Genomic DNA, 25,375 nt, shown 5'->3' with positions numbered 1-25,375 from the left:
CAGGCACCTCGGAGACATTCCTCCAATTGCAAACTGGCCGCTTTGCCTTCGCAGGTCAGTGTCAGCTCCACACCGCTGACAGACGGACCTTCTGCTGCCCCCGAGTTGGGCAGTTCGCTTTCCTGAAGGCAGTCCTCCACCGCCCGCTTATCGGCCTGAGCGCTTACCCCTGAAACGCCCTGATCGCCTGCAATGGAGCTATCCTCCTCTGTCTCCCCGTGGCTTTCGATACAGCGTTTCAACATTACAGGTCCGCAATCTTCATGCAGGTTATGCGCTGTTTCACAATACTGTTTTACGTCGTCACGTCTGTCCAACTGGAACGATCCGGCCTGACTCACTCTCTCTGGAGTCTTGCGTCTCGAGATCTCATCATCCAGTTTCTTTATTTCATGCACAAGCTGCAACCTTCTGAGCTCCCGTTCCTCTCGCTCGGCCGCTAGCCGTTGGCGCTCATTTTCCTCTTTCTTTCGCTCAGTTTCCTATTTCTTTCGCTCATCTTCCTCTTTCTTTCGCTCATCTTCCTTTTTCTTTCGCTCAGCTTTGAGGAGTTCCCATGTATCAATAATTATTCCTTCCTCGGCGGTTTCCAAGAGCAATTTGCAAATGTCCGAGTTTTTGATCTTAACCCCTACGTCTACACCCAACTCTTCGCACAATGACAGCAAATCTGTCCTTGGCAACTGCATTAGATCCATGTTTACTGCTCCGAGCCTTGAACTTTGCTGCACAACTGTTGACGTGAGCTACACACACTTGTCTCACTGAACAACTTCCCTCGATTCCCAGCAGTTCAATGAATTAACCCAAACAATTGAAGCCTGGCGAATCTCAAGCAAAGTTCAAGCACTCACCCACGGAAGCAACACCACGCCGCATGGTCGATCCAACCGCTGCCAACCAGTTGTTAGGTGTGGGGCTCCAAGTTCAAAGCAGGCCACCGGTGTTGGGGGATTGCGCTTTGATCCCACCGCTGCCACCAGTTGTTAGATGCGGGCCCCTGGTTCGCCTGTGCCGTCTCTCGCCAAGGTCGGTGTCGCTGGGTTCCGGATCGGGAGACTGCTCTAGTGGGGGTGACGAAGAGATGAGAGGGTCTTCGAGGTGAAGAAGAGACTGAAGGGTTTATTTACATTTATACAAAGATTGAAAGAGTGAATCGGGAGCTGGCGAACACACGCCAGATCGCTGCTTAAATAGGGTCCGCTGTCCCCAGGTCCCTAGTTGGGGAATCTAGTTCATTAAAAATGCGTCGAATCACTGTGATGTAGATCACGTGTCCAGTCTTCCGGGTCCGCCCCCAGCCACACACTCTTGCCACTTCTGGCAGATTGGGGTCCGCGCTGTCCAGGCTTCAGTGATGAATAGCCCGAAGGGGGTCCCACTGAGAGCGTCGAAGGTCAGTCACCTGCACTTCACAGCGGTAGCGTGAGGGCGAATGGATCCCACCGCAGTTCGCAGAAGCTTTCACGTAGAGCGTGGGAAAGCACAGTCCAAGTCGAAGTTGTTTTCGAAGCACGAAGATTCCAGAGACGTTGGCTTAGTTAAACCCGGCCGCATTTGTCACGGCTGATTTGCAGTTCCGCCGCTCGCCGGCTCCCCCGCCGTCCCCTCCGGGAGAAAAATGTCCCGGGTGGGTCCGGTGTTGAGAACAAAAGACGAGTTCACCAAAGCCTTTCTCAAACAGCAGGGGGGGGGGGGGGGGGGGGGGAAGGACCCTTGTAGACGCCACCACCTGCACTCGTAGCGCTGCAACCACATCGACGGCCCTTTGAAGCCTCGGTAGATTGATGATTCCCAGTGGCTTTAATATTCTTGGCATGTTGGCGTCTCCAAACGTAACAGCCCGCACAAGCGCGCCACGATATCGTTCTACTTCGAAGAGTTCAATCTTGTGTTTTATTTTTCTAATGTTGTCCATCCACTTTCCAGGCTCTTCGCTTTCTTTTTCGAGAAGTCTAGCCAGTAAAGATCTTGAATTTTCTTCCTCACGCTTCTCCTCTTGTCGTATACAGCTTAAGCTTTCGATCGCTGCTATCTTTATTTGCTGTTTGCAAAGTTCCCATTGCTGCCATACTTTCAGTTCCCCGCTCGTCTCTAATATGCCGATTTGTTCGTTTACTTTCCTGCTAAAGATGTCGTCTGCAATGATCATATTTAATTTCCACACCTCCCAAGAAAACTGATTTCCTCTTTTCTTTGTCCCTATTCCACACTCCACTAAACAGTGATCAGAAAATTATACCGGTACTACAGTGTAGCTACTGCATTTTGAAATAACGTCCGGCTACACATAAATGCGATCTAGCCGTGCATGCCTTGAGCGCTGAATATGTGTGAACCTCGCACAACACGCGCCTTCTAAACATTCCGCTACATCATCGAGCTTGCACGTCTCCAAAACTTCTGAAAGTGGCTCAGTGCATCGGTCCCTAAACGCCCGTGCACTGGTTTTATCACAACTTCTCCGGACGCAATTGAAGCCACCCATAACGATCAGGGATTTGTCACAAATTAAGTACTTTTGTAGGTTTTGAAAAAAAACTGTCCTTTCATCTACCGTTTTTGGAGCGTACAAACAAATGATGCGCTAATATGTTTTGTTGTACAGGAAGTCAACCAAAACACACCTACCCGATGGACACGCCATATATGCCTGAACCTCAAGTCCCGGTAAATTCTTAACAAAATTGACAAAGCCCGCAGACGTGCCTATAGCGTGGGACACTACTGCAAAAAACCTAGATGTGAAGCGTCGCACCATGCTCCCGTTCTCTTCTTCCCCGTCAATTTTCGTTTCCTGCACTGCCAGGACGTCATGCTCAGTTAAAATGCGGTATGCCTGGCTCTGCTTCTTCTTGCTTGCCTGTCCCCTGACGTTAAGTGTACCGACTTTTGTGGGGGACGCAGGAGCCATTTTCATACAGAAGAAAGAGGCCGGGAACATGGTGCTTACCCTTCCCGTCTAGCGCGTGGCTAGACGACGTCTTTGACACCGGAGCCATCCGGTGCTGGTTCCAGGCCTGGCTGCCGGGGCGGTTTGTCGAGGGCTCTCCTCTCCGTCGACACATTAGGTCGTGGACGGATGGATGGCCGCCTTCCTTGGGTCGTTTTTGCAGGCGGCTCCTCGACACTGGGGTTGCCGCCTTGTCTCCTTCGATTCCGGTCTGGGCGTGGGGTCGCTTCGTTAGGGCAAGAAAACTGGTATTACGGGCGCCGCTCTGGTCATGGTTCTCCTCGTTCGGAGTCGCTGGTTCGGTTTCTTGGAGCGGCGGCACACTTACATCACTCGACTCCTCCATCCCATTCCTGGAGGATTCTGCCCCTTCAGGTTTCCGTCCGGCATCGCTGCTGGAGGGTCCCTTAGAGTCCGTCGCGCTTGCTTCCTTTTCTGGTCCCCTATGCCCTTTGCAGATTCCTCGGCCTCTGCTACGTCCATCAGGAGTTCCCCAGAGTAGTCTTTCGACACAGCGTCCGTAACCACCGCATAAGTACGGACACAGTCGGTATCCGCGTGACCGTACCGCCGACATTTCGTATTGCGGGGAACTTTACATTCACGCCACACGTGGCCCGTACCGTGGCAGCGCAGGCACTGCAGTGGACGTCCACGCACCACGAAAAGAGCCAACTCTCCGGCGACGCGTACCCGGTGTGGTAGGTCACCCACTTTCAGATGGCTTCAACTTCAGTAGGACAGTTCTTGTCGTTGAGCTCTTGTCAACGTCGCCTTGGATCCGCCACCGCTCTCGCGTAACGTGGGTCACTTTGCCAAATGCCGCTAATGCCGTCCGGATGTTGTCGTCGGCCACACCATGAAGCATCCAGTGTAGCCGCAGCTGTACCTGCTGGTCTTCCGGGTCGACGATAGGGCAGCGGCGTCTCTTAACTTGCAGCTCATTGAAGGCGAGCAACCTCTTTGCTGCCTCCGTGCTCAGCAGTGTAACCGCCCACACATGGTTGATTTGGTACGCCCCCAACGGACCACGTCGGGGAGCGTACCGGTATCGGCCAGGGCGTCACGGAAATACCCGACCCGAAACGACCTCGCTCGCGCGCCTCTGTGCAAAAAAAACTGTGTCCAAAACAACACGTGCGATGGGCGGGTTCGGCAAAATGATCTGGTATTCCTTATCGTCGTTTCCTTCAAGCCTGTTACCGCGGCCGGACTGGGCCGCTATCGCCGCTCCGCCGGAGCTCATGATCCTGCGTCCGCATCGAACGGTAGCCGGAAGTTGAATGACTGCGCCACTCTGCTGATTGGGCTGCACAGCAACGTAGCCTATATTAGAATGCAAATTGTAGTACAGATAGAATCTTAGTTGAAAAAAAAGGATAGAAGAAAACGAGCAGCAGAGCGTGGTTTCGATCCATGGACCTCTGGGTTACGGGCCCAACACGCTTCCACTGCGCAGCTCTGCTTTTTTTTCTTTATTAGCGACATGGAAAATACAAACAGTCGCACAAAAGGCAACACTGCTATATACAAAGAGATAAAAGGACTAGTTTAGTTTTGTCTTGTGCAATGCAGTTAAAAATGCCTCATTGAGGACAGCTCGTCCAGGACCGGTTACCAGTCGGGAGGTTCATTCTGTGCCTTGAAAACATCCCTGATGTACATCACACTCTCAGCAAAATACTGTCGAGCGGGACGCATAACCACATAATCGTGTCTTACATCCATTCTTGTTTTCCACACGCAGTGCATGCACAGCAGCATCACCATGTCACACGGCACTACTTCAGGTCAAGCACATGGCAGAAAACGTATCCCAAAAGGCGTTATCGGCAAATCATTTCTTAAAGCTCGCTGAAGAATATCCCACAGGAAAACTGCGTTGTAGCAGTCGAGAAAGATATGTTCAATAGTTTCTGGCTTTTTACAGATAATACAGTTGACGCTCCAATGCACAAAGCTACCTTTGCTTTGCAGCCGTGGCTTCACTATTAGAGTGCCAGTATGCAACTGAAAGAAGAAAGACTTGGCCGAAGCTCTGATTGGCATTTTTTTAACACTTTTAAGGACATCACGTTCAGAAGCCAATTTATACACAGCACGATACACTGGTACAGGCAAGAACACATCACGTAGGTCCTTATATGACACCTTCCGCGAGACATTGTCCAAATACTCTCCGAAAACCTTGCCTGTAGAATACGAAAGGATGCGACAACTTCGTGCAAAAATGTACCTAACACTGTTCTGTTTGATACAGTGGACACTATATACTCAGGCAGTGAATGACATAACCGCACTTGTATTATTTTTCTTAGAAAATGATCACTTTGATCGCGCAAGAAAAAAACTGGGAAATTACCTGTTTGATAAATAAATGCAATAGCCCGAGACCCCCGTTCCGTACGGTTTGGAATAGGTTGCACCGGCCTGTGCGTTCCCATGTAGAGGCCCATACAAACGTCGAAAAAACTCGGTGCAGCTTCTGCACCGCCGCTCTTCCCATGCACAACGCTTGCAAAACAAAATATTTTGGCAACCAGAAATATATTACACACAGTGGTTCTCGAAAGCATGGAAAAATTGTGCCCTTCCATTCAGCTGTCTGAGATTTAACTCGTCGAGTTTCCTCGTCCCAATATTATTTACTTTTCCGGTAATGCTTGAGAGAGATTCCAATGTACTTGCCAGGGGTTATCCTCCATTGCATCTGGCAGAAAAATTCTGAAGTGTGTTCCCAGTCTCCTTGCCAGAATCCTAAGCATTTTGTCCAACTTACTGCGCTACCAGTTACCCTACAGAACTCCGCGGTTTCTTTAACAACTTCACGCACACTGTCCTGGTCGGCACAAAACACTGCGATGTCGTCAGCATAGGCCAAAACCCTAACTTCCGCATCAAAGAAGGTATACCCTCGATATGTTTGGTCCCGTAAGGAGTCTCAAACAGAATGGCTCCAAGTAAAGGGCGAAGAGGAGAGGCGAGAGTGACAGCCTTGTCGGACAGAAGACAGCACTGGTATGCTTTCACTTAAATCCCTGTTTATGAGCACTTTGGCGAGACACTCCTTATACACCATTTTCTCTCCGTCAGTGATGACAGAGCCGACGTTCACATGCTCCAAGAGAGCGAACAGGTAATCGTGTTCGACCCTGTCGAATGCCTTCTACAGATCTAATTGCAGCATAGCTACGCGATCATGCATTGCATCGCAACATTCCAGGACACTTCTTGCTGTGTGTATATTTGTGAAAATTGACCTCCCTTTAATGACGCATGTCTGGTGCGGACCTACGACTGAAGTGATAATATTCTGTAACCGACTGGCAAGCACCTTCATGTATCTTATAGTCGACATTTGTTAGACTTATAGGACGGTAGTTTTTGACGCAGAGTAACCTACCAGGCTCCTCAGTTTTTGGTATTAATACTATATGAGAAATCCCGAAAGTCGGAGGGGTCATAGTGTGTTCTTAGCATTCAGCTATCACGCGCTGTAGGCAAGAAGCCATTTAAGCTTTAAAAAACTTGTATATGACGGCACCAAACCCGAACGGCCCCGGCGACTTACTGCACCTAATTCGTCAATGGCTGCTTCTATTTTTGACACACTTATAGGTCTCTCGAGAGTCTGCTTGACGTCATCATCCAGAACAGGCATGAGCGCAAGAAAGTCGGCTCTGAAGTTGCCAATAGCATTTAGTTTCTGGCTAAATAACTCTATATAATATTCGAAAAAGGCTTGCTCAACCAACGCCTTTTCACTGGTAACTTGGTTGTGATAACAAATTTTGTTTATCTCTTTTTTCACCGCATGCCCTTTTTCTTCGCTCAGCGCCCGTTTGGTGGGCATTTCACCCTGCCAGAGCCTCTCGGCACGTGCCCTTATCACCGCGCCGCGGTACATCTCCTCATCAATAACTTCAAGTGTACATTTTTTTCTTTTATTTCTTGCGCGAACGATCCCGGCTTGAAGTTTTCTGCGCTTAACATATAGTTTAGTTGGTTATGGAGCTCTTTTTCTTGTCTGATTGTGTCTCAGTACACACGCTCTTTCTATCGCGGCGAGTTTAAGATTACATTTAAACTGTTCCCATTCATATATGAATTTTACCGATGTTCTCAGCAACAAGTCGCTGATATATTCCTTTGTTTTAGCAACAAATATTTCATCTTGCAATAACTTCTCATTGAATTTCCATAGCTCCCAGTTGAATTTTGCCACTCTTTCCTTTCTACCAAAGGTGACCATAACCAAAGAGTGATCAGAAAAGCTTACATGTCGGATCTGATAACTTCAACAAACTGGCACCAACTCAACAGGGACATACATGCGGTCAAGTCTTGCATGAGAAACACCTTGAAAGTGCGTGAAATTTGCTTGGTCTTCTGGTTTCAGCACAATGCCAATGTCCTCTAGCCCATTTTCATTAACGATTTGCAGTAACAGTTCGGCACCAACGTCCTGTGAAGCTTGTCTAGTAGTTTTGTCTTCCAGTCTGCAGACACAATTAGTCTCCAAGCAATATAACACGCCACGTACGATTCAATACTTTTAAAGAAAGCTTCACTTTCACGACATCTATTCGGTGCATAGACACATACAGCTCTCCATGGCATTCCAGAAAAAAGAAAATCACAGACAACAAGCAGCCCCGAGTCGCACGTTATCACCGATTCAACTACTGCGCTAGAATTACGGATCAAGATAACACAACCCCCCCCCCCCCCCCCGACTTTTCCACCGCATGACAAACGCACACGTTTTATGTACCTATTACGGAAAACTTCAACCGTACGTTAAGGTTGTTCCACACTTTCAATTTTCGTTTCTTGGACAGCCAGCAGATCGATATCGTTATCTAATAAAAGGCGATTTAGCTGTTGCTGTCATCGTCTCGTTGAAAGGCCTCTCACATTCATTGTCGCGGCCCGTAGGCTACTTTCTAGATTGGCCGCCATTGAAAGCAGGTGGAAGTCGCCGAAGCAGTTACGTCTAAATTACAGGAAGTGGTGTTGCAAGTCCGTAATTCTCTCGCGCTGTTCAGGTGCACGTCGCAGTAGCCGGAAGGTGACTCCAGGCAGACACTGTTCTCGGTCACCGACCGAGACACCGCTGCTGTGTTTGAAGCGTCATCCCCGCCACAGCGGAGGCGTTGCAGCCATAGTCCTCCGGTCAGGTGGCACATTAGGCTTCGGTTTGAAAGACGGCCGCCGCACCTGAAGGGTCTTTAATGGGGGTTCCTCGTTACCGTCCCCGTCTTTGATGGTTTCTCCTTTGCGGTCGTCGTGCGCCCGTTTTGCTGGCACGCTCGAATTCGGGGGCATGTCGACGTCCTCCGTTTCGCATGCGGTACTCTGCTGCGAATGGGAGGTTGGTTCTCCATTCCAGACGTCGCGTAGCTTTCCTACGTCTGTCGTCGCAGCATCGTCGGGCGTTACGTCCACCACGCCACAGTCCACATTCGGCGTTCAATCCGGCTTGGGGAGTGTCCTTCGAGGACCCTTCAATGCTACCTTCACGCGTGGCTTCCGCGGCGTCCACCTCGTCCATCAGGTGGTCTGCCATCTCATCCTATCGGGCCGGGCCTGCCACACTCGCGTATGTACGCACACACTGGGTCTCGTCGTGGCCGAAGCTACGGCAGATTCTGCAGCGCGGCACACGGCACTCTCGACGTATATGCCCAGTGCCTCGGCACCGAAGGCAGAGCGGAGCTCTACCAAGGATGTAAACAAGGGCGACATCCTCGGCGACACGTAGCTGGTGCGGAAGGTCCTCAATAGTAAGGCCTGCGTTTAACTTGAGCGTTACGGAACGCGTCGTCGACGCTTTATCGACGCAGCCGCTCACCTTACACCTGTCTTTAGCTATATCGGTCACTTTTCCGATGGGCGCCAACGCCGTCAGCACGTCGTCGTCGCGCACAACATGTAGCAGCCAATACAGCTTCAGCCGAACGCCCTGGTTGCTTGGATCTATGACCACACAGCGGTGCTCCTTGACTTCGAACGCCTCGGCCTGCAAAATCTTTTTTCCCTATTTCGTCCTTGAATGTTACCGCCCACACGTGATTTATTTGATAAGCACCGAGGGTAACTATTTCCGGCAGCAGTGACAAACGCGATAGAGCGTCTCGGAAATGTTCAACACGGAAAGGCCGCACTTGAGTGTGGCCATGCAAAAAAACTATTTTAAACTGACGAACCTGTAGGCAGATGTGGCAGAACCAACTGATAATCCTCGTTCGGCTTGTCGCCTGACACCAACAGTCTTCCGCGGTGGCTTGTCGCCTTCGCTCACTTTGGGCTCTCCATTCACACTGTGCTCGTGCGGTCGCTTCCCTGCTTGGTGGCTGGTTGATGCATGTGACACTTCCATGTTGTTCCCATGGTGGGGAACGACGGGAGCTGACGCCCCACTGCTCAAGACTTCGTCCGTTGGCACCTTGACTTCTGCAGGCTGCGCTAACAGTTGCTGCCGCTTACTGCTGGGCTCCTCTACGCTTGTGGATATTTCTGGACGGGGCACAGCTGGGGCTTTCTCCTTTTTCACCCTGTCCCCTGCCTCTGCTGCAGCATCTTCCGCGTCAGCCTCATCTATGACAAGTTCGGACGAAATGTCAGTGCTGACTGGGACGGCAGCACTCGCGTACGTGCGTACGCAGCTGCTTTCTTCGTGCCCGTAGCGACGACAGGCGCCGCATCGTGGAACCTTGCACTCACGGCGAATGTGCCCAGTACCGTGGCAGCGCAGAAACAGCGGAGCTCTGCCCGGTACAACCACGAGAGCCAGCTCACCGCCAACCCCGACTTCGTGAGGGAGGTCTTCCAGCTTCACGCCAAGATTCATTTTCAATGAAACCAAGCGTGTCGCCGACCCCTTGCTGGCGACACCCAGGACGCGCCACCGCTCCTTGGTGACTTCGCTCACCTTGCCGTACGGAGTAAAGGCTACCCTCACGTCTTCGTCGGAAACGTTGTGCAGCAGCCAGTGCAGCTTGACGCGGACGTCCCGGTTTGCCGGGTCGATGACGAGACAGCGGCGGTCCTTGACTTTCAGTTCGCCGGCAGAAAGAATTTTCGTCAGCGCCTCAGCACTCGCGAAAGTAACAGCCCATACATGACTCATGCGATACGCCCTCAAGGCGATAACCTCGGGGAGCAGGATCAGCTGAGCCAGCGCATCCCTGAAATCTTCGACCCGATAAGGACGGGCCCGCACGTCAGCGTGCAAAAAAACTGTGTTTAACACAACACGTCCTGTAGGTAGAGTAGGCAGAATCACCTGATACTCTTCATCCGAGGCAAAAGCCCTGTTTCCGCGGCCAGACATGGTCGCTGCAGCTGCTCCAACGGAGCCCGGCATCGCACGTCCGTCACGCTCGGTGGCCGGATGTCGAATCCCCTGCGCCACTCTGCTGACTGCGCTGCTCGGTAACGTAGCCTATATTAGAATGCAAATTGTAGTCCAGATAGAATCTTTCTGTTGAAAAAAAAACAAAAAAAAACAAAAAACGATAGCAGAGCGTGGTTTCGATCCACGGACCTCTGGGTTATGGGCCCAGCGCGCTTTCACTGTGCCACTGTTTTTTTTTTCCTTTATTGCCTGTTCTGCGGCCAACAACAATACATGTTTCCACATACACAAATGAAACAGTTGAAAAGGCGCTTGCCGCTCTTTGGCGTGCGCCGGTGTCTAAAAGCGCTTCAAATTGACGAGAGCGTCTAATACCGGCGGCCAGCTTGGCTGCTCGCTGCTTGCCTTACACACTTCGCATATGAAAGCAACACTTTCAAAGAAGTACTCTCGAGCAGGCGTCGGGTTCAGATCGGCATGATGCACAGCCATTCTAGTGCGCCATATGCTATGGAGGCATAAGGCCATAATCATATCATATGGCACCCCTCCTTCATTATTGGTAGGGAGCAAGCGGAGGCCGTACGGCGTGATTGGCAAGTCCTTTTTTATGGTACGTTGCAGTATGTCCCATAGAAAAAACGCGTCCGAACAGTCAAGAAATATGTGGTCAATGGCCTCCGGTCTTCTACGGTGCAAATAGTTTACAGTCCACGGGGGGAAGATGCCTTTTTGCTCAAGCCACGGCTTGACCGGGAGCTTCGTAGTGTGTACTTAAAAAAAGAAGCTTTTCACAGACGGCCTAACCGGCATCCGCTTTACCCTCTTCAAAACATCCTTACCCCCTCCATATGGATACAATGAACGATACATTGGCACTCGTATGCACCCATCAACGATATATTTGTACAGTTTCTTCCTCTTGACATTGCTCAGGTACTCTACCGAAAAACGTGCCTGAAGGAAGCGGAAGGACAAAACAACCTCCCGTAAAAATCCGCGCACACTTGGCCCGTTGGCCGGAGTAGATGAGACAACAAAAACGGCAAATGATCACGCAGTCTGGTTTGAATTACTGTCCGCAGAAATCCATCAGTTTGGTCTCGCACAAGCAGAAACCTGGAAACCACTTGCTTCAAAACAGGTGGGCTAAACCCAGCCCTCCACTCTTCACTGCGCGAAACAGATTGGTGTGACTCGTGCGCTCCCTGAACGCCATATATACACAGCAAACACTCGGTGCAGTTTTCGTGATTCGGCGTGCGAGTAGTCTGAGAGGTAGGCCCCCTGAGTACCCCGACACACACCACTCGGGAGTGGGAGCACGAAATGTAGGCCGGGATGGCGCGAATATAAATGATCCCAAGCCTGCCGTGATTTGGAGTGCTTCCCACCCTGGTGAGTCGTGTGTTGTTTTGCCTGCATCGTCGTCTCGCAGCCGGGCGGGCTGTGCCCCTCAGGCTGCTGTGAAAGACCTGCAGGGCGTTGCGGGGGGTTTCCCCATGTGTTTTGCCGGGGCAGCGCCCCGGTAGACGCGGTTTCCGCGCCTGCCGCTCAGGCAGACGCGGTTTTTGTTTTTTCTCCCGCCCTGGCAGACGTGGTGTCGGGTCTGGACACTGCATCGGACGCCAAGAGTGCGGATCGTCGATCGGCCAAACCCCCTCCTGATAGGAAAGGACTGGATACTTCCGCCGAGCGTTCGGATTTCTCTGTTTCGCATAGGAGCTCCTTGAGGGCTGATCTTCAAGCCATCCCATCCCGTCCTCGTGTTTAATCGGATCGTGTTTCTCCGGCGGCGTCCGGATTTGTTGTGTCTCCGGCTTCTGGGTCGGATTCCGAGTTTCACTCATGCGACAGTGATGTAGTGGTTACGCGGCCCAGAGTGGGGCGCAGGGTGATTATTAGTTCTAGTGAGGATACGGACATTGTACAAAAATCTGTATGTAGTGTTGGCGATGTAGTGACTGCGAAACTTGACCGAAACGTCGTTTCACTAGATGCTTCTGGCGCTAGGCGCGGGAAGCGTAGGCTTAGTGATGAACATGATGCATCTTGCGCTAGGCGCAGTGCGTGTAGGAGCGATGTTGAACGGGATGAGAGTGAACCCACTAGTGTGGCTAGGAACTGTCCAGGCCCGTTTACTGCTAGGCAGGACCCCCTTGGGAGATTAAGGAATGAGTTGCTCACCTCAGACTCGGATGGTTCATCCTCCGAGATCTCACACAACACCTGCATTGACTGTAATAGGACATTCACCACTCGAGTGGGCCTGAGCCTTCACCGGAAGAGGCACCACCTTGTGGCATACAACGCGGAGATTGTGGTTTCCAAAACTAAGCCACGATGGTTACCAGAAGAGAACTACCGCCTTGCGCTCCGGGAAGCCCAAATCCTGAGGCAGGCCAAACAAGATGGTGTTCACGTTTACAACATAAATGAACGATTACATGCCATGTTCCGGAGTCGTACATTTGACAGCCTGAAATCACACAGGCTCCAGGACGCTTACAATGTTTAGTGAAAGAGCTTCTGGCCAGAGATCTCAATCCGATACCCGAGCCGGCCGGAGCTAACGATACAATGGACACGATACAAAATTCTTCGGGTGACTTTTTACCTTCTCAGTCCGACCGGGATCTGAACTTAGAGGCATTACGAGCATTAGTAAATAAGCCGTGTCGAGGACTTTTGGGGCAGACACCCTCTGGACAATCGCAAAATTGAATCTGGATAATGAAAATGTCCTTGTACCATTGAACAACTATGTTCGGGAGTACTTCTTCCGGGATGGACCACCAGCTAGAACGGGAAGCCAGCCCCGACGACAAAGGAAGAGCATGAGTAGAAGAAAGAGACGCCAGGGTGAATACGCGAAGACTCAGGAACATTTTAAGAAATGTCAATCCAGAAGTGCCAGGGAAATTCTTGATGGCCCGGAGCAGTCTGTTGTGAAAGATGTACCGGACTTTCTGCGTACGTGGAAGAGAGTCGTGGAGTCCGAGCCACCGGCCTCCCAACTCGGATCTGTAGGGAAGGATGGGGTTGAAGTTTCCATTTTTCAACCCGTTACAACCGGTGAACTGAAGGCGGCATTGCCTCGCCTGGACTCGGCCCCGGGACCGGATGGTTTCACTGCTCGAGAACTTCGGGGCGTGCCGGTTCCCGTGCTTAAGGTTGTTCAGACATTGTTGATGTTGGTGGGGAGATTGCCGGTATGCCTGAAAGGGGCTAGAACCATCTTTATTCCCAAAAAAGCCGATGTGAGTGAGCCAGGGGATTTCCGCCCAATAAGTGTAGCCCCCATATTGCTTCGTCTGTTTCATAAGGTGTTGGCGACGAGATTGATGAATGCAATTCCTCTTGATCTCAAGCAACGTGCCTTCATGCCAGTTGATGGATGCGCTGAGAATGTGGACCTTTTGGCTGGTTTAATACACGAGGCGAGCCGCAGCTATAAACCACTGTATATGGCAACACTGGACATAGCGAAAGCATTTGACCGAGTAACGACGGCAGCCATTCTGGAGGGGCTTCAGAGAAAATCACTGGACGAGCCGTTCCTACGATATGTCCGTGACTTCTACGAAGGCGCCGAAACAGCCCTGACCTTTCAGGGGTCTTCGCAGTATGTCAAGCCAACCAGAGGGGTTCGGCAGGGTGACCCGTTATCCCCCATGTTCTTCAACTTGGTGTTAGATGGTTGGCTGGCGGTTTGCCCTCCGGAGCTCGGATTCAAGAGTGGCCCATTGAAAGTAAATTCCATGGCATTCGCGGACGATATGATAATAATGACATCGACCCCGGAGGGCCTGCAGGAACAACTTGATTCCTTGTACGCCTACCTGGCTCCCAGAGGATTGACCATCAATCCCGCAAAGAGCCTAACAGTATCGTACCTTCCTGATGCTAAGAGTAAAATCACCAAAGTGGATACCTCAAGACAATTAATTCACCATTGGAGGAGACGACATACCTGTGGCGGAGGTTGACACAACCTGGTGCTACCTGGGCGTGACATTTTCGCCCATCGGGATGTCACCAGCAGACATCTCTGAATTGAAAGGTTTGCTGGAGAGGGTGAGCGCAGCGCCCCTTAAACCACAACATGACTTGCATAGCATACCAAATCTTTGCTGAAAAAAATAGATTGCAGACAGTTGATTTCGCAGATATAGAGAGGTCCCGCCCTCCGAACTTCGCTGTTTTTTCCTTGATCTGTTCCGCTTAGTGCTTCCAGTATTCTGCGCTGTCTTTATAGTGCTGCAGAGGCACTCCGATATACTTCGTTAGCGAGAACGACCATTGCATATTTACAAACACAGCTGGCATGAGGCCCCATTCACCGTGCCAGATACCGACTGATTTTATCCAATTGACACTACTTCCCGTCATCTTGCAGAACTTGGTTGTCCCTTTCACTGCGTTGGTGACACTGGGCTTGTCCGCGAAGAAAATCACAATGCCATCCGCGTATGACAAAAGCTTAACTTCGCTTGAACAAAAACTAAAACTGGTAATAGCCTTGTTCTTTATAATGTTTAAACAAAATGGCTCGAGCAACAAAGCAAATAATAAAGGTGACAAGGGACACCCTTGCCTAACAGACGATTTCACTTGCATTGAAGTGGTTGTCTTATTTATTATAATTCTGGTAAAATTATTAGCGTAACAAAGCTCTATCCCCTCGAAAAGTATCTTGCCTATGTTGATGTGTTTCAAGACACTAATAGGGACTTTGTGGGCGACTTTATCTAAAGCTTTTTCTAAATTCAACCGAGCCATTGCTACCTTTTCACAGTACGAATCACAGCACTCTAGAACAATTCTTGTGACGTGTATGTTCATTCGGATAGAACGTCCTCTAATGCCACATGTGTGGTGCGGTCCCACTAGCTGTTGTACTACCCGTTGCAGTCTTTTACCTAATACTTTCGCAAAAAACTTATAATCTGTGTTAGCCAGCGTTATCGGTCGGTACGCACGCACCGACAACAGTGCAAAAGGGTCATCAGATTTGGTAATCAGCACTACATGCCTATGTCCAAAAGACGGAGGCAATTATTTTGTGTTCTATGCTTCCTCTATCACACAATGCAGGACCATTGCCACCTTATCTTTAAAAGCTTTATAAAATTCCGAACCGAACCCGTCCGGTTCTGGTGCTTTTCCGGTGCTTAAGTCATCAATAACACTTTCTATTTCTGTTATGGTAATTGGTGCCTCTAAGCTTTCTTTCACTTCTTCTAGCTTTGGCATTAGGTTTAAGAACTCTGTTTCATATCCTTCTACGAGTTCTGGTTCTCGGCCAAACCGTTCGCAGTAATATTCTACGAAAGCGCACTTAATCGATTCTCTGTCTCGCACAAACGATATCACTCTTATTTCGTTGCGTGCAGCATAGCTCCTTTCGTCTGACATGGATCGTCGAGTAGGGGCTTCCCTCATGTACAATCTTTCAGCACGCGCCCGTATTGCTGATCCTCGGTATCTTTCTACATCGATTACCTCAAGTTCGCTCTTCACTTCTATTTCTTTATCGAACCGACCCGGTGACGAAGCTTCTTCGTTCGAATAGCAGTCCAACTTTTTTCAGTTCATTTTCTTTTTTCCTCTTATCTTGCACCGTACGCTGGCTCTTTCTATGGCAGTTATTTTCACTTCTTTAAGGGGAAGAAACAGCGCAATGAAACACGGACACACGAAGAACGGACACACACGAGCGCTGACTCACAACTGAAATTTATTTTGAAGAAAAGATGCTTAAATAGGAGACAAGCGAGGGTGCTTAACAGGGCTGCTGCAGCTTTCTATCATGTTGGGCTAGAAAAAGTTCACTTAGAATGGGCGCTACACAAGACCCAATACACACACCCTGCTTTTGAATATACTTGTGATCATTCCAAGTAACGAATGTTGATTTTAGGTAGAAGTCCAAAAGTCGCAAAAAATGACGGGCGGAAAGACCGACATCATTTTGGAAACTTATTGCTCCGAAAGTATCAATAGCAGCTTCAATGCAGCGACAACGTCGCCTCTGTCCTTAGAAGCTTCAGTACCCGGATCCCATGGCCAGACGAGGGAGCAAACCCGCCGAATAGAGCCAGGACGTCCGGGGGCAGGATCTTGTGACGGATGCAAAAGGAGAGGGTGCGGGACCGGCAAATCGCATTAGCGGCCTGAGAGCAGATGAAACTTGGGTCAGAGGTGAAGCAATTAATAGAGCCCGAAGAACAAGAGATGAAGTTCAGAAGAGCAAGGTTCCGGGCTAGTTCATCTCTTGTTCTTCGGGCTCTATTAATTGTTTCACCTCTGACCCAAGTTTCATCTGCTCTCAGGCCGCTAATGCGATTTGCCGGTCCCGCACCCTCTCCTTTTGCATCCATCACAAGATCCTGCCCCCGGACGTCCTGGCTCTATTCGGCGGGTTTGCTCCCTCGTCTGGCCATGGGATCCGGGTACTGAAGCTTCTAAGGACAGAATGGCAGCGACAACGTCGCCTCTACATGGACGCCCTATTCTTACGGGTGTGCTCAAGCCATGCGTCGAACCATGCTTGGAAAGAATGCCTTCGAGTCATCAGCACCACGGCGGAATTCCTCTGGCAAAGATGCCTCTTCATCCTGCGGATGGGGCTGCCAAAAAATGCAGCGAGACCTTCGAATCCCGTGCACACGGTGGGGGATGTTCAACTACCCGACAATGTGCGGGGGCTCCTCAGCCTAGGACCCAAGTTTGCCGTCGAGCCCAAAAAGTCCGCCGTAGAACTTCTCGGACTAGTGAGACAGATAGGGCAACGAGCTGCCGACTCTGACAAAGCCAGATGCATTTCCGAAGGTGTCGATGTCCTGCAAAGACACCGAACGTCCACCAAGAAGTTTCCGCTGAGCCAAACCGTCACTTTTCTTGGAGCCAAGGGCCTGTTTCTGGTTCAATCCGACAAGGAAGGCGGTTTCACGGTGCTCCCGGCGGGTGACTTCAACTCAAGAGCCACTAGCGCCCTACAGACTGTCTTCCATAGAAGAGACGATGTCAACCTTCCCAAGGTGAAGAAGCAAGCTGCGCGCCTTTGTAAGTCACTCAAATTGGACAATCTGGCCAGTAGAATTCAGTCTGCGAGTCGTCTCAGCGGGAACGTGTTCTTCTCCGCAAAGACCCATAAGTCTGGGACCCCGTTTCGCGTTATAGTTTCTGAAAACGAATCTTGGCAAAAGTCGGTCGCAGTTTTCCTTAGGGACAAGCTGAAGTTAATAACCATCGACGACCCTTTCGTGGTCAACGGATCAGATAAGATCATCGAATATTTAAACACTATCCATGAAAGCAACTTAAAAGCAATTTCCGTAGACAAAGGATTTGTATTACTCGTTACCGCATAACGAATTAATGCTCTGCATTGAAGCTGCTATTGATACTTTCGGAGCAATAAGTTTCCAAAATGATGTCGGTCTTTCCGCCCTTGATTTTTTGCGACTTTTGGACTTCTACCTAAAATCAACATTCGTTACTTGGAATGATCACAAGTATATTCAAAAGCAGGGTGTGTGTATTAAGTCTTGTGTTGCGCCCATTCTAAGTGAACTTTTTCTAGCCCAACATGATGGAAAGCTGCATGACTTAATTGCTGAGACGGCCGTGGTAAAAATTTTCCGATACGTTGACGACTATCTCGTCCTTCTAAACTGCAGCCAGGAATCTTTCACTTCAGCGGTGTCGCATGCCCTTTCCTTATTTGACCGATGCTTGCCTCTCCCTTTGACACATGAAACACCCAACGATCAGTCGATCAGATTTCTTGACCTTAACCTCCAATTTTCCGATAACCACACCTGCTGGTCTTACCAACCTAGAGGCAAAAAGCCACTCCTGCCCTTCACGTCAGCTCACACAAAACTTGTCAAGCGGGGCATAGTAAAGCTGGGTTTCCAAAACGCGCTGCAAAAATCATGTGAGCATTTATTCCTGGACAGCTTCAACAACCAGACCAATCGTCTTTTAACAGCAGGCTACCCTTTGCATCTGCTTGTATCAGTAGCCGGCTCCATGATCAAGAAGCCCCGGCCACACCTCAGACCTGCTGCTTCAAACGATAACCGCAGAAATTTTGTGGCAATGCCCTACCTCCACACCATCGGCCATCGTCTAAAGTCGCACAGCGCGCCGGCGTGGATGTCGTCATCACGGCTCCCAACAAGCTTTCCGCCCTCTGTTCCAAAGTGAATAACCCGCCGGAAACCCGAGGGTGTAGGGTGGCACACTCTGATCAATATGTCCCCTGTGATTTAGAAATAATTTACTCCATCCCAGTGTCAGGCGGGAAGAGGTACATCGGTCAAACGGGAAGGTGCATCAATATCCGCCTACAAGAACATCAAAACAACGCAAATAGTATAGCAATTTCTGGGCACCTGGCTAAGCACTGTAAGAAGTGCAAAATCACAGAAGACGACACTGAAAGAATCTGCACCCGACTTTAATCGCTGCACCACTATCGGCCGAGGACGAGATAGGTTGACGAGGGAAATCCTAGAAGCCCTCCAAATTCATCAAGCTGGTGAACATTGCGTGAGCACTGCATCCCTCTCCTTGTCGGAAAAAGAGCTAAATTTTCTGGGTGGCCTGATGAACACTTAAGTTTTCTTGTGCAACCTATAGCCTAATGATTCTGTGTTCCCTTGTTGGTAGTGCCTTTATCTTGTTTTATCCTTCGCTGTGTCTTAAGATTTTAACGCTTTTATCTCCCCCTCCCCTTTTTGGGCACGCTTTTAAAGCTTGTACGTCTTTCTTTTTTATGTTTCACCTGTATTTTCACATCTGTGTCCCTCAGGTTTTAATGCTCCCCCCCCCCCCCCCATTAGTCTTGTTAATGTTACTGTCACCTGACCACCTTTTTGCGGCCCTTTACACCGTTTTTTATCACTTACTTCATTCGTTGCTGTTTTTGAAATTTTGTGACGCGACCACACTGATTGGCGGTTATCGCTGCAGCCGCCCTGTTAAGCACCCTCGCATGTCTCCTATTTAAGCATCTTTTCTTCAAAATAAATTTCAGTTGTGAGTCAGCGCTCGTGTGTGTCCGTTCTTCGTGTGTCAGTGTTTCATTGCGCTGTTTCTTCCCCTTAAATGCATTACCAACTAGCCCGGAACCTTGCTCTTCTGAATTTCACTTCTTGTTTGAATAGTTCCCACGCATCAGTTTAGCTTTGCTTCTTGCATGCAAGCACGTCGTTCATTTTGTCTTGCATTTTCTGTATAAAATAATCATCATCAAGAATCTGAACATTGGACTTCCACAGATACCAATTGAATTTAGGGTGTTTTTTCGGACCCAACATCAGAGTGACCAAACTGTGATCACTAAAGGAAACATTTTAAACATCATAATTGGTACACGCCGGCACCAGCGTTGCCGAAACGTAAATTCAGTCTAATCTGGCGAGGCTGCCTCGCTGCTGATGGGTAAAGGAATGCGACGTTGGATTAGACAAAGTAACCCACATCTGCTAGTGCTCAGTCTTCTACACACTCGCTCAGAAACACTGAGCTCGCGTCTCGAACCGGTGCCTGTCTCGCTCGATCATCTGATCTGCACATACAATTAAAATCCCCAAACATGACAATGATCCTTTCATCACTGTTTAGATGTCGATCAACACTTTCAAAAAACATTCTTCGTTCACTTGCACTATTGGGAGCATATAAACAAATAGCTCGGAACTTATTTGCATGTAGAACAAAGTCACACACAATGAGGCGGCCACTGTCACTAGCGTAAACACTCTCTATGAACACTTCAAGGGAATTTTTAACAAATAAAGCACACCCACCCGCTGTGCCAATAGCGTGAAAATTGCACACATTATACCGCACTCTGAAAGGCTCCACCATGCGGTTCGTTGCATCTTCACTTTCAGCTTTCGTTTCTTGAACGGCAATTAAATCTAAGTCATGTTCTATAAAAAGCCGGCAAAGTTGGTACTGTTTCTTACGATTAGACAAGCCGCGCACGGTGAGCGTGCCCACGTGTAAACTTGTTTGTAGGTTGACTGCCATTTTTTCTTAAAGAAGCACCCGAACCGCACAGTATCACGTTCACTATAGCAATCTATTATCAATGCAGCATTTCCAACAACCTGGACAGTCGCTTGCGCCCTTCGGCTGATTGAGGCGGCGCTTCTTATGTCACTGCAATAAAGTGTCTTTACCTTAGCCATTGTCGCTCGCCGGCGGGTTCGACACACTCACTTGGCGTCGGGTCACGTCGGCGGCAGCGCCGACGGCTTCCGCTCGGGCGGAATTTTGGGGGCCGGCTTCAATGTTGATCTTCGGGTGGGCATAGTTTTCACAGGCGGCTCCCCGCCTACTTCTTTTCTTGTGTCGTGCGTCTCGTTGTCGCTATCGTCGTGAAGTCGATTCGCCGCCGTGGCTCCGACGCTCGACATCACAACGTCTTCAGTTGCCTGTTGCGTTGCGGTCGCAGTGTGAGAGGCGTTAGTCATCTTTTCGGGCTAGTCTTCGGCGGATGTTGTAGCGCTACCCGGCTTACCCTCCTCTGTTGGTGCGCTGTGTGCCTCTTCATCCGCAGGAAGAAGCGGGCTAATGGCGTCTTGAGCTTGCGTTTCAGTCGCACCACCACCTGCATCTTCTGCGTCGGCCTGATCCATGAGGTGCTCAGCCTGGACTTCATTGCTTGTGCCGAGTCCTGTTATATTGGCGTAGGTTCGAGTACACTTGCTCTCATCATGGCCATAGCGCTTGCACATGGTGCAGCGCGGCACATTGCACTCTCGCCTGATGCGGCCTCGACAGTTACACCTTAGGCATAACGGCGGGCGACCTGGTACGACCAGTAGGGCAGTACTTCCGGCAATATGTACTTGATGTGCCACATCCTCGATAGTCAGTCCGGGCTTCAGTTTAAGGCCGACTGTGCGGATAGAAGAGCCCTTGACAGCAGTGCCTTGAACGCGCCAGCATTCCCGAGACAGGTCCGTCACTTTCCCGTACGGGGCCAGCGCAGAACGAATATCTTCGTCTGGAGCGTTATGCAGCACCCAATACAGCTTCAACCGCATATCCTGGTTGGTCGGGTCTATTACAAGGCATCGTTTGTCCTTAACTTTCACTTCGCCAACTTCCAGAATTTTCTTCGTCGCTTCTGGGCTACTGAAGGTGACGGCCCACACGTGGTTCATTTGAAACGCCCCCAGAGCTAGCACTTCGGGGAGCATCCCCAGGCGAACCAACCTGTCGCGAAAGTCTTCAATACGAAAGGCCTGGCTTTCAAATCACCGTGAAGAAAGACGGTATTCAGAAGGGACACACCTCTTGGAAATTGCAGCAGCACAACTTGATAACCCTGGGAATCTTGAGCAAAAAACCTGTTTCCGCGGCCCTGCTATGCCGCTGACACCACTCCAACGGAGCTCATGATAACGCGTCCGTTCGCTAGCGCGGCCCAAAGCAGAATCCGACTGCGCCACTCTGCTGATTGCGCTGCACAGCAACGTAGCCTATATTAGAATGCAATTTGTAGTACAGATTGAATCTTACTGTTGAAAAAAAAAGAATAGAAGAAAAAACAGCAGCAGGGCTTGGTTTCGATCCATGGGCCTCTGGGTTACGGGCCCAGCACGCTTCCATTCCGCAACTCTGCTTTTTTTTCTTATTGCCGACTAGGCAGGAAAAACAAATACAACACATTAAAAGGTGCTATCTGAACAAAGACCGCACTCGTAGGTTAATACCGTTTCAGGGCAACAAGTTCATTCAGCAGAGTGTACCATTCTGGTTTGTCAACTTTTTCCTTATACACATCTCTCAGGTAAGCAATACTCTCAACAAAGTACTCTCTAGCGGGTCGCACATTTTCATGTGCATGATGGACACCCATTCGTGTCTTCTATACACCATGGCGTACCAACGGCATGAACAAATCATACGGTGCACCGTCTTCGTTATAAACTGGCAAAAAACGGATGTCATATGGCGTTATTGGAAGGTCTTTCCTTAGCGTCCTTTGCAGGATGTCCCAAAGAAGGACTGCATCCCAGCAGTCCAAGAATATATAATCTACAGTTTCTGGCTTGCGACATATTAAACAGTTTGTGCCCAATGGGACATATATACCCTGCTCTTCCAACCATGGCTTCACGGGCAGTTTTCCACTATGTAAGTGGAAAAAGAAAGTTTTCATCGATGACCGCACGGCCATTTTCTTCACACTTTTAAGAACATCACCACCCTGACTGTTACCATTCAGTATGCGATAAATTGGCACTGGTAACATCAAATCTGACAGGTCAGTATAGAGCCTCCTACGTTTTACGCCACTAAGGTACTGCATCGAGAAACGCACTTTCAATATTTGAAACACTCCAACCACTTCACGCAAATGCCCCTGCACACCTCGACGATGAAACCATTGCGTACAAACCAGAAATTCGGGCAAAAAGTTTTGCGGCCGCACTTGCATCACTGCCCTCAAAAAGGGATCGTTTTGGCCTTGCAGGAAAATGAATCTCGAGACAACTTGCCTTAAAAACAAGTGTACAAGACCCAAACCACCCTTTATGCACTGAGCGAAACAAGTTTGTCCGGCTTGTGCGCTCCCATGTTGATCCCCACACATACACAGCTAACACTCTGTGCAGCTTCTTAACATACATTCTTGTCATGAACATCGCCTGCAGCACGTACCATACTTTCGCGACAAGGAAAAGGTTACACACTGTGGCGCGAGCAAAAATGGAAAAATCCCTGCCCCCCATTTAGTTGTTTTCGAACGGACATGCTAAATTTCTTCTCGCCAATACTGTGTAGTGTCCTTGTAGTGCTGAATTGGTACGCCCAGATACTTTGTAGGTAAGTTTGACCACTGAACATTTTGAAATAAGGAAGGAGTGTCTTCCCACTCCCGCTGCCAGAAATCTAGGCATTTGTTCCAGTTTGTAACACTGCCGGTACATCTTCAGTATGCTGTGGCATCATTCAGGGCCTCCTTGACACTTTCTTTGTCCTTGCAAATAATAGCAATATCATCAGCATACAAAAGCACCTTCACTTCTGTTGACAATAACTGGAAGCCTCTAACCCTTTCATTGTACAGTACTTTCAAGCAAAACGGCTCCAGATAGATGGCAAATAGCAAGGGAGATAAGGCGCACACTTGCCTGACAGAGGAATGGATTTCGATACTATCGGTGAGTTCTTTGGTGACTACAATATTGGCGAAACACCCCTTGTATGCCATTCTCACACCATCCGAAATCACTGAGCCCAAGTTTACATATTCCAATATGTTGTAAAGTGTGTCGTGATGGACGCGATCGAAAGCCTTTTCAAGATAAACCTGTAACACAGCTGCGCGCATTGAGAAAACGTCACAACACTGAAATTCTCCTCATAATGTGAATGTTAGTGGTTATTGACCTTCCTTTTATTCCACAAGTCTGGTGTGGTCCCACAACATCTTTGATGACAGTTTGCAATCTCCTTGCTAGCACCTTCATATAGATTTTATAATCCACTTTCGTTAACGTTATAGGTCTGAAAGACGAAACTAAGTGCTGCTTCTCGCGATAATTACTCTTAGGAATTAGAACTATATGCGCTCGCCGGAAAGACGGTGGCAGCTCTTTCTTTTCGTACGCCTCCATTAAAACAGCGTGTAATGCCTCTGTCACTTCTCGAAACCGCTCATAGAAAGCCGCGCTCAAACCGGCGGCTGGACCAGGCGTCTTGCCTGGACTAAGATTATCTATGGCTTTTTAAATTTATCGGATAGTAATTGGAGCTTCTATAAATGATTTCCTTTCTTCGTTGAGTTTTGGCATGAGCGCCAAAACCGTGCTTTCGAAACCCTCTGCCAGTTTTTTTGCTGCACCCAAATTTTTCGCTGTAGTGTTCGACAAAGGCTCTTTTAATCATTTCCTTGTCTCGCGTGGCTGCATTTTCGAGCCTTATCTCTTGGATATAATTTTTCGCTGCGTAGCTCTTTTCATCCGCAAGAGCCCGCTTCGTTGACATTTCACTAACCCAAAGCTTCTGCCCGTGCCCGTATAACTGCTCCCTTGTACTTATCATCGTCTAGCACTTCCAGCTGCGTACTAACTTCTCTGGTTTCTTTACTGCGTAGTCGAGGCTGCGCACATTCTTGACTGAGTAACAAATTCAGCTGGCGTTGTAATTGCTTCTCAGCCTGTTTTCTTTTGTGTTGTTTCGCAGTACTGTGTTCGATTGCGCTCATCTTAACGTTTTCTTTGAAACACTCTCACACGCAAACAAAACTATTAGCCCCACTTGTCAGTACTTCTCGTATGCTATCTTGTGTCTTACTAACGAAGGTCTCGTCTTCGAGAAGTTTGTTATTCATCTTCCTAAGTTAAAGCGCGAATTCCTTTGTTTTGTACCTAATGTAAATATAATCAGGCTATGGTCACTGAATGATACGTGTTTCACCATGTAATGTGTACACAGTCTCACGAGGGCGACGGATCTGTGTTCGATTGCGCTCATCTTAACGTTTTCTTTGAAACACTCCCACGCGCAAACAAAACTATTAGCCCCACTTGTCAGTACTTCTCGTATGCTATCTTGTGTCTTAATAACGAAGGTCTCGTCTTCGAGAAGTTTGTTATTCATCTTCTTAAGTTAAAGCGCGAATTCCTTTGTTTTGTACCTAATGTAAATATAATCAGGCTATGGTCACTGAATGATACGTGTTTCACCATGTAATGTGTACACAGTGGCACGAGGGCGACGGATCTGTAAGCTCTATCAAGTCTAGCGTGAGAATCGCGCTGGAAATGAGTGTACTGTGGCAGACTAGAATTCGATAGCAGCAAACCTACATCTTAGAACTTTTGCTCTGTGATCAACGTGTTCAAGTAAAGAGCGCTGCGGTCGCGCCCAGGTTGCCTCCTTGCCCTATCTTCAGGCATACAAACACAATTAAAGTAGCCGAGTAAAACAAAATTTCGCTCTGCACTGACATGGGGCACAATTTCCTCAAAGAAAACTCTGCGCTCTTGTTTCTTGTTAGGAACATATATACAGATAACTCG

General features: G+C 49.1%; 1 pseudogene; it reads right to left on the bottom strand.

Annotated features, from left to right (window-relative positions):
* Positions 1 to 22,050: 22,050 nt before the first annotated feature.
* On the bottom strand, positions 22,051 to 23,562 carry LOC144123994 (uncharacterized; annotated as a pseudogene).
* Between the last annotated feature and the right edge of the window lie 1,813 nt (positions 23,563 to 25,375).

Source organism: Amblyomma americanum, chromosome 3 (genome assembly GCF_052857255.1).
Source record: "Amblyomma americanum isolate KBUSLIRL-KWMA chromosome 3, ASM5285725v1, whole genome shotgun sequence".
Lineage (NCBI taxonomy): Eukaryota > Metazoa > Arthropoda > Arachnida > Ixodida > Ixodidae > Amblyomma > Amblyomma americanum.
The sequence above is the reverse complement of the archived record's forward strand: the minus strand, read 5'-3'. Positions and strand labels throughout refer to the sequence as shown.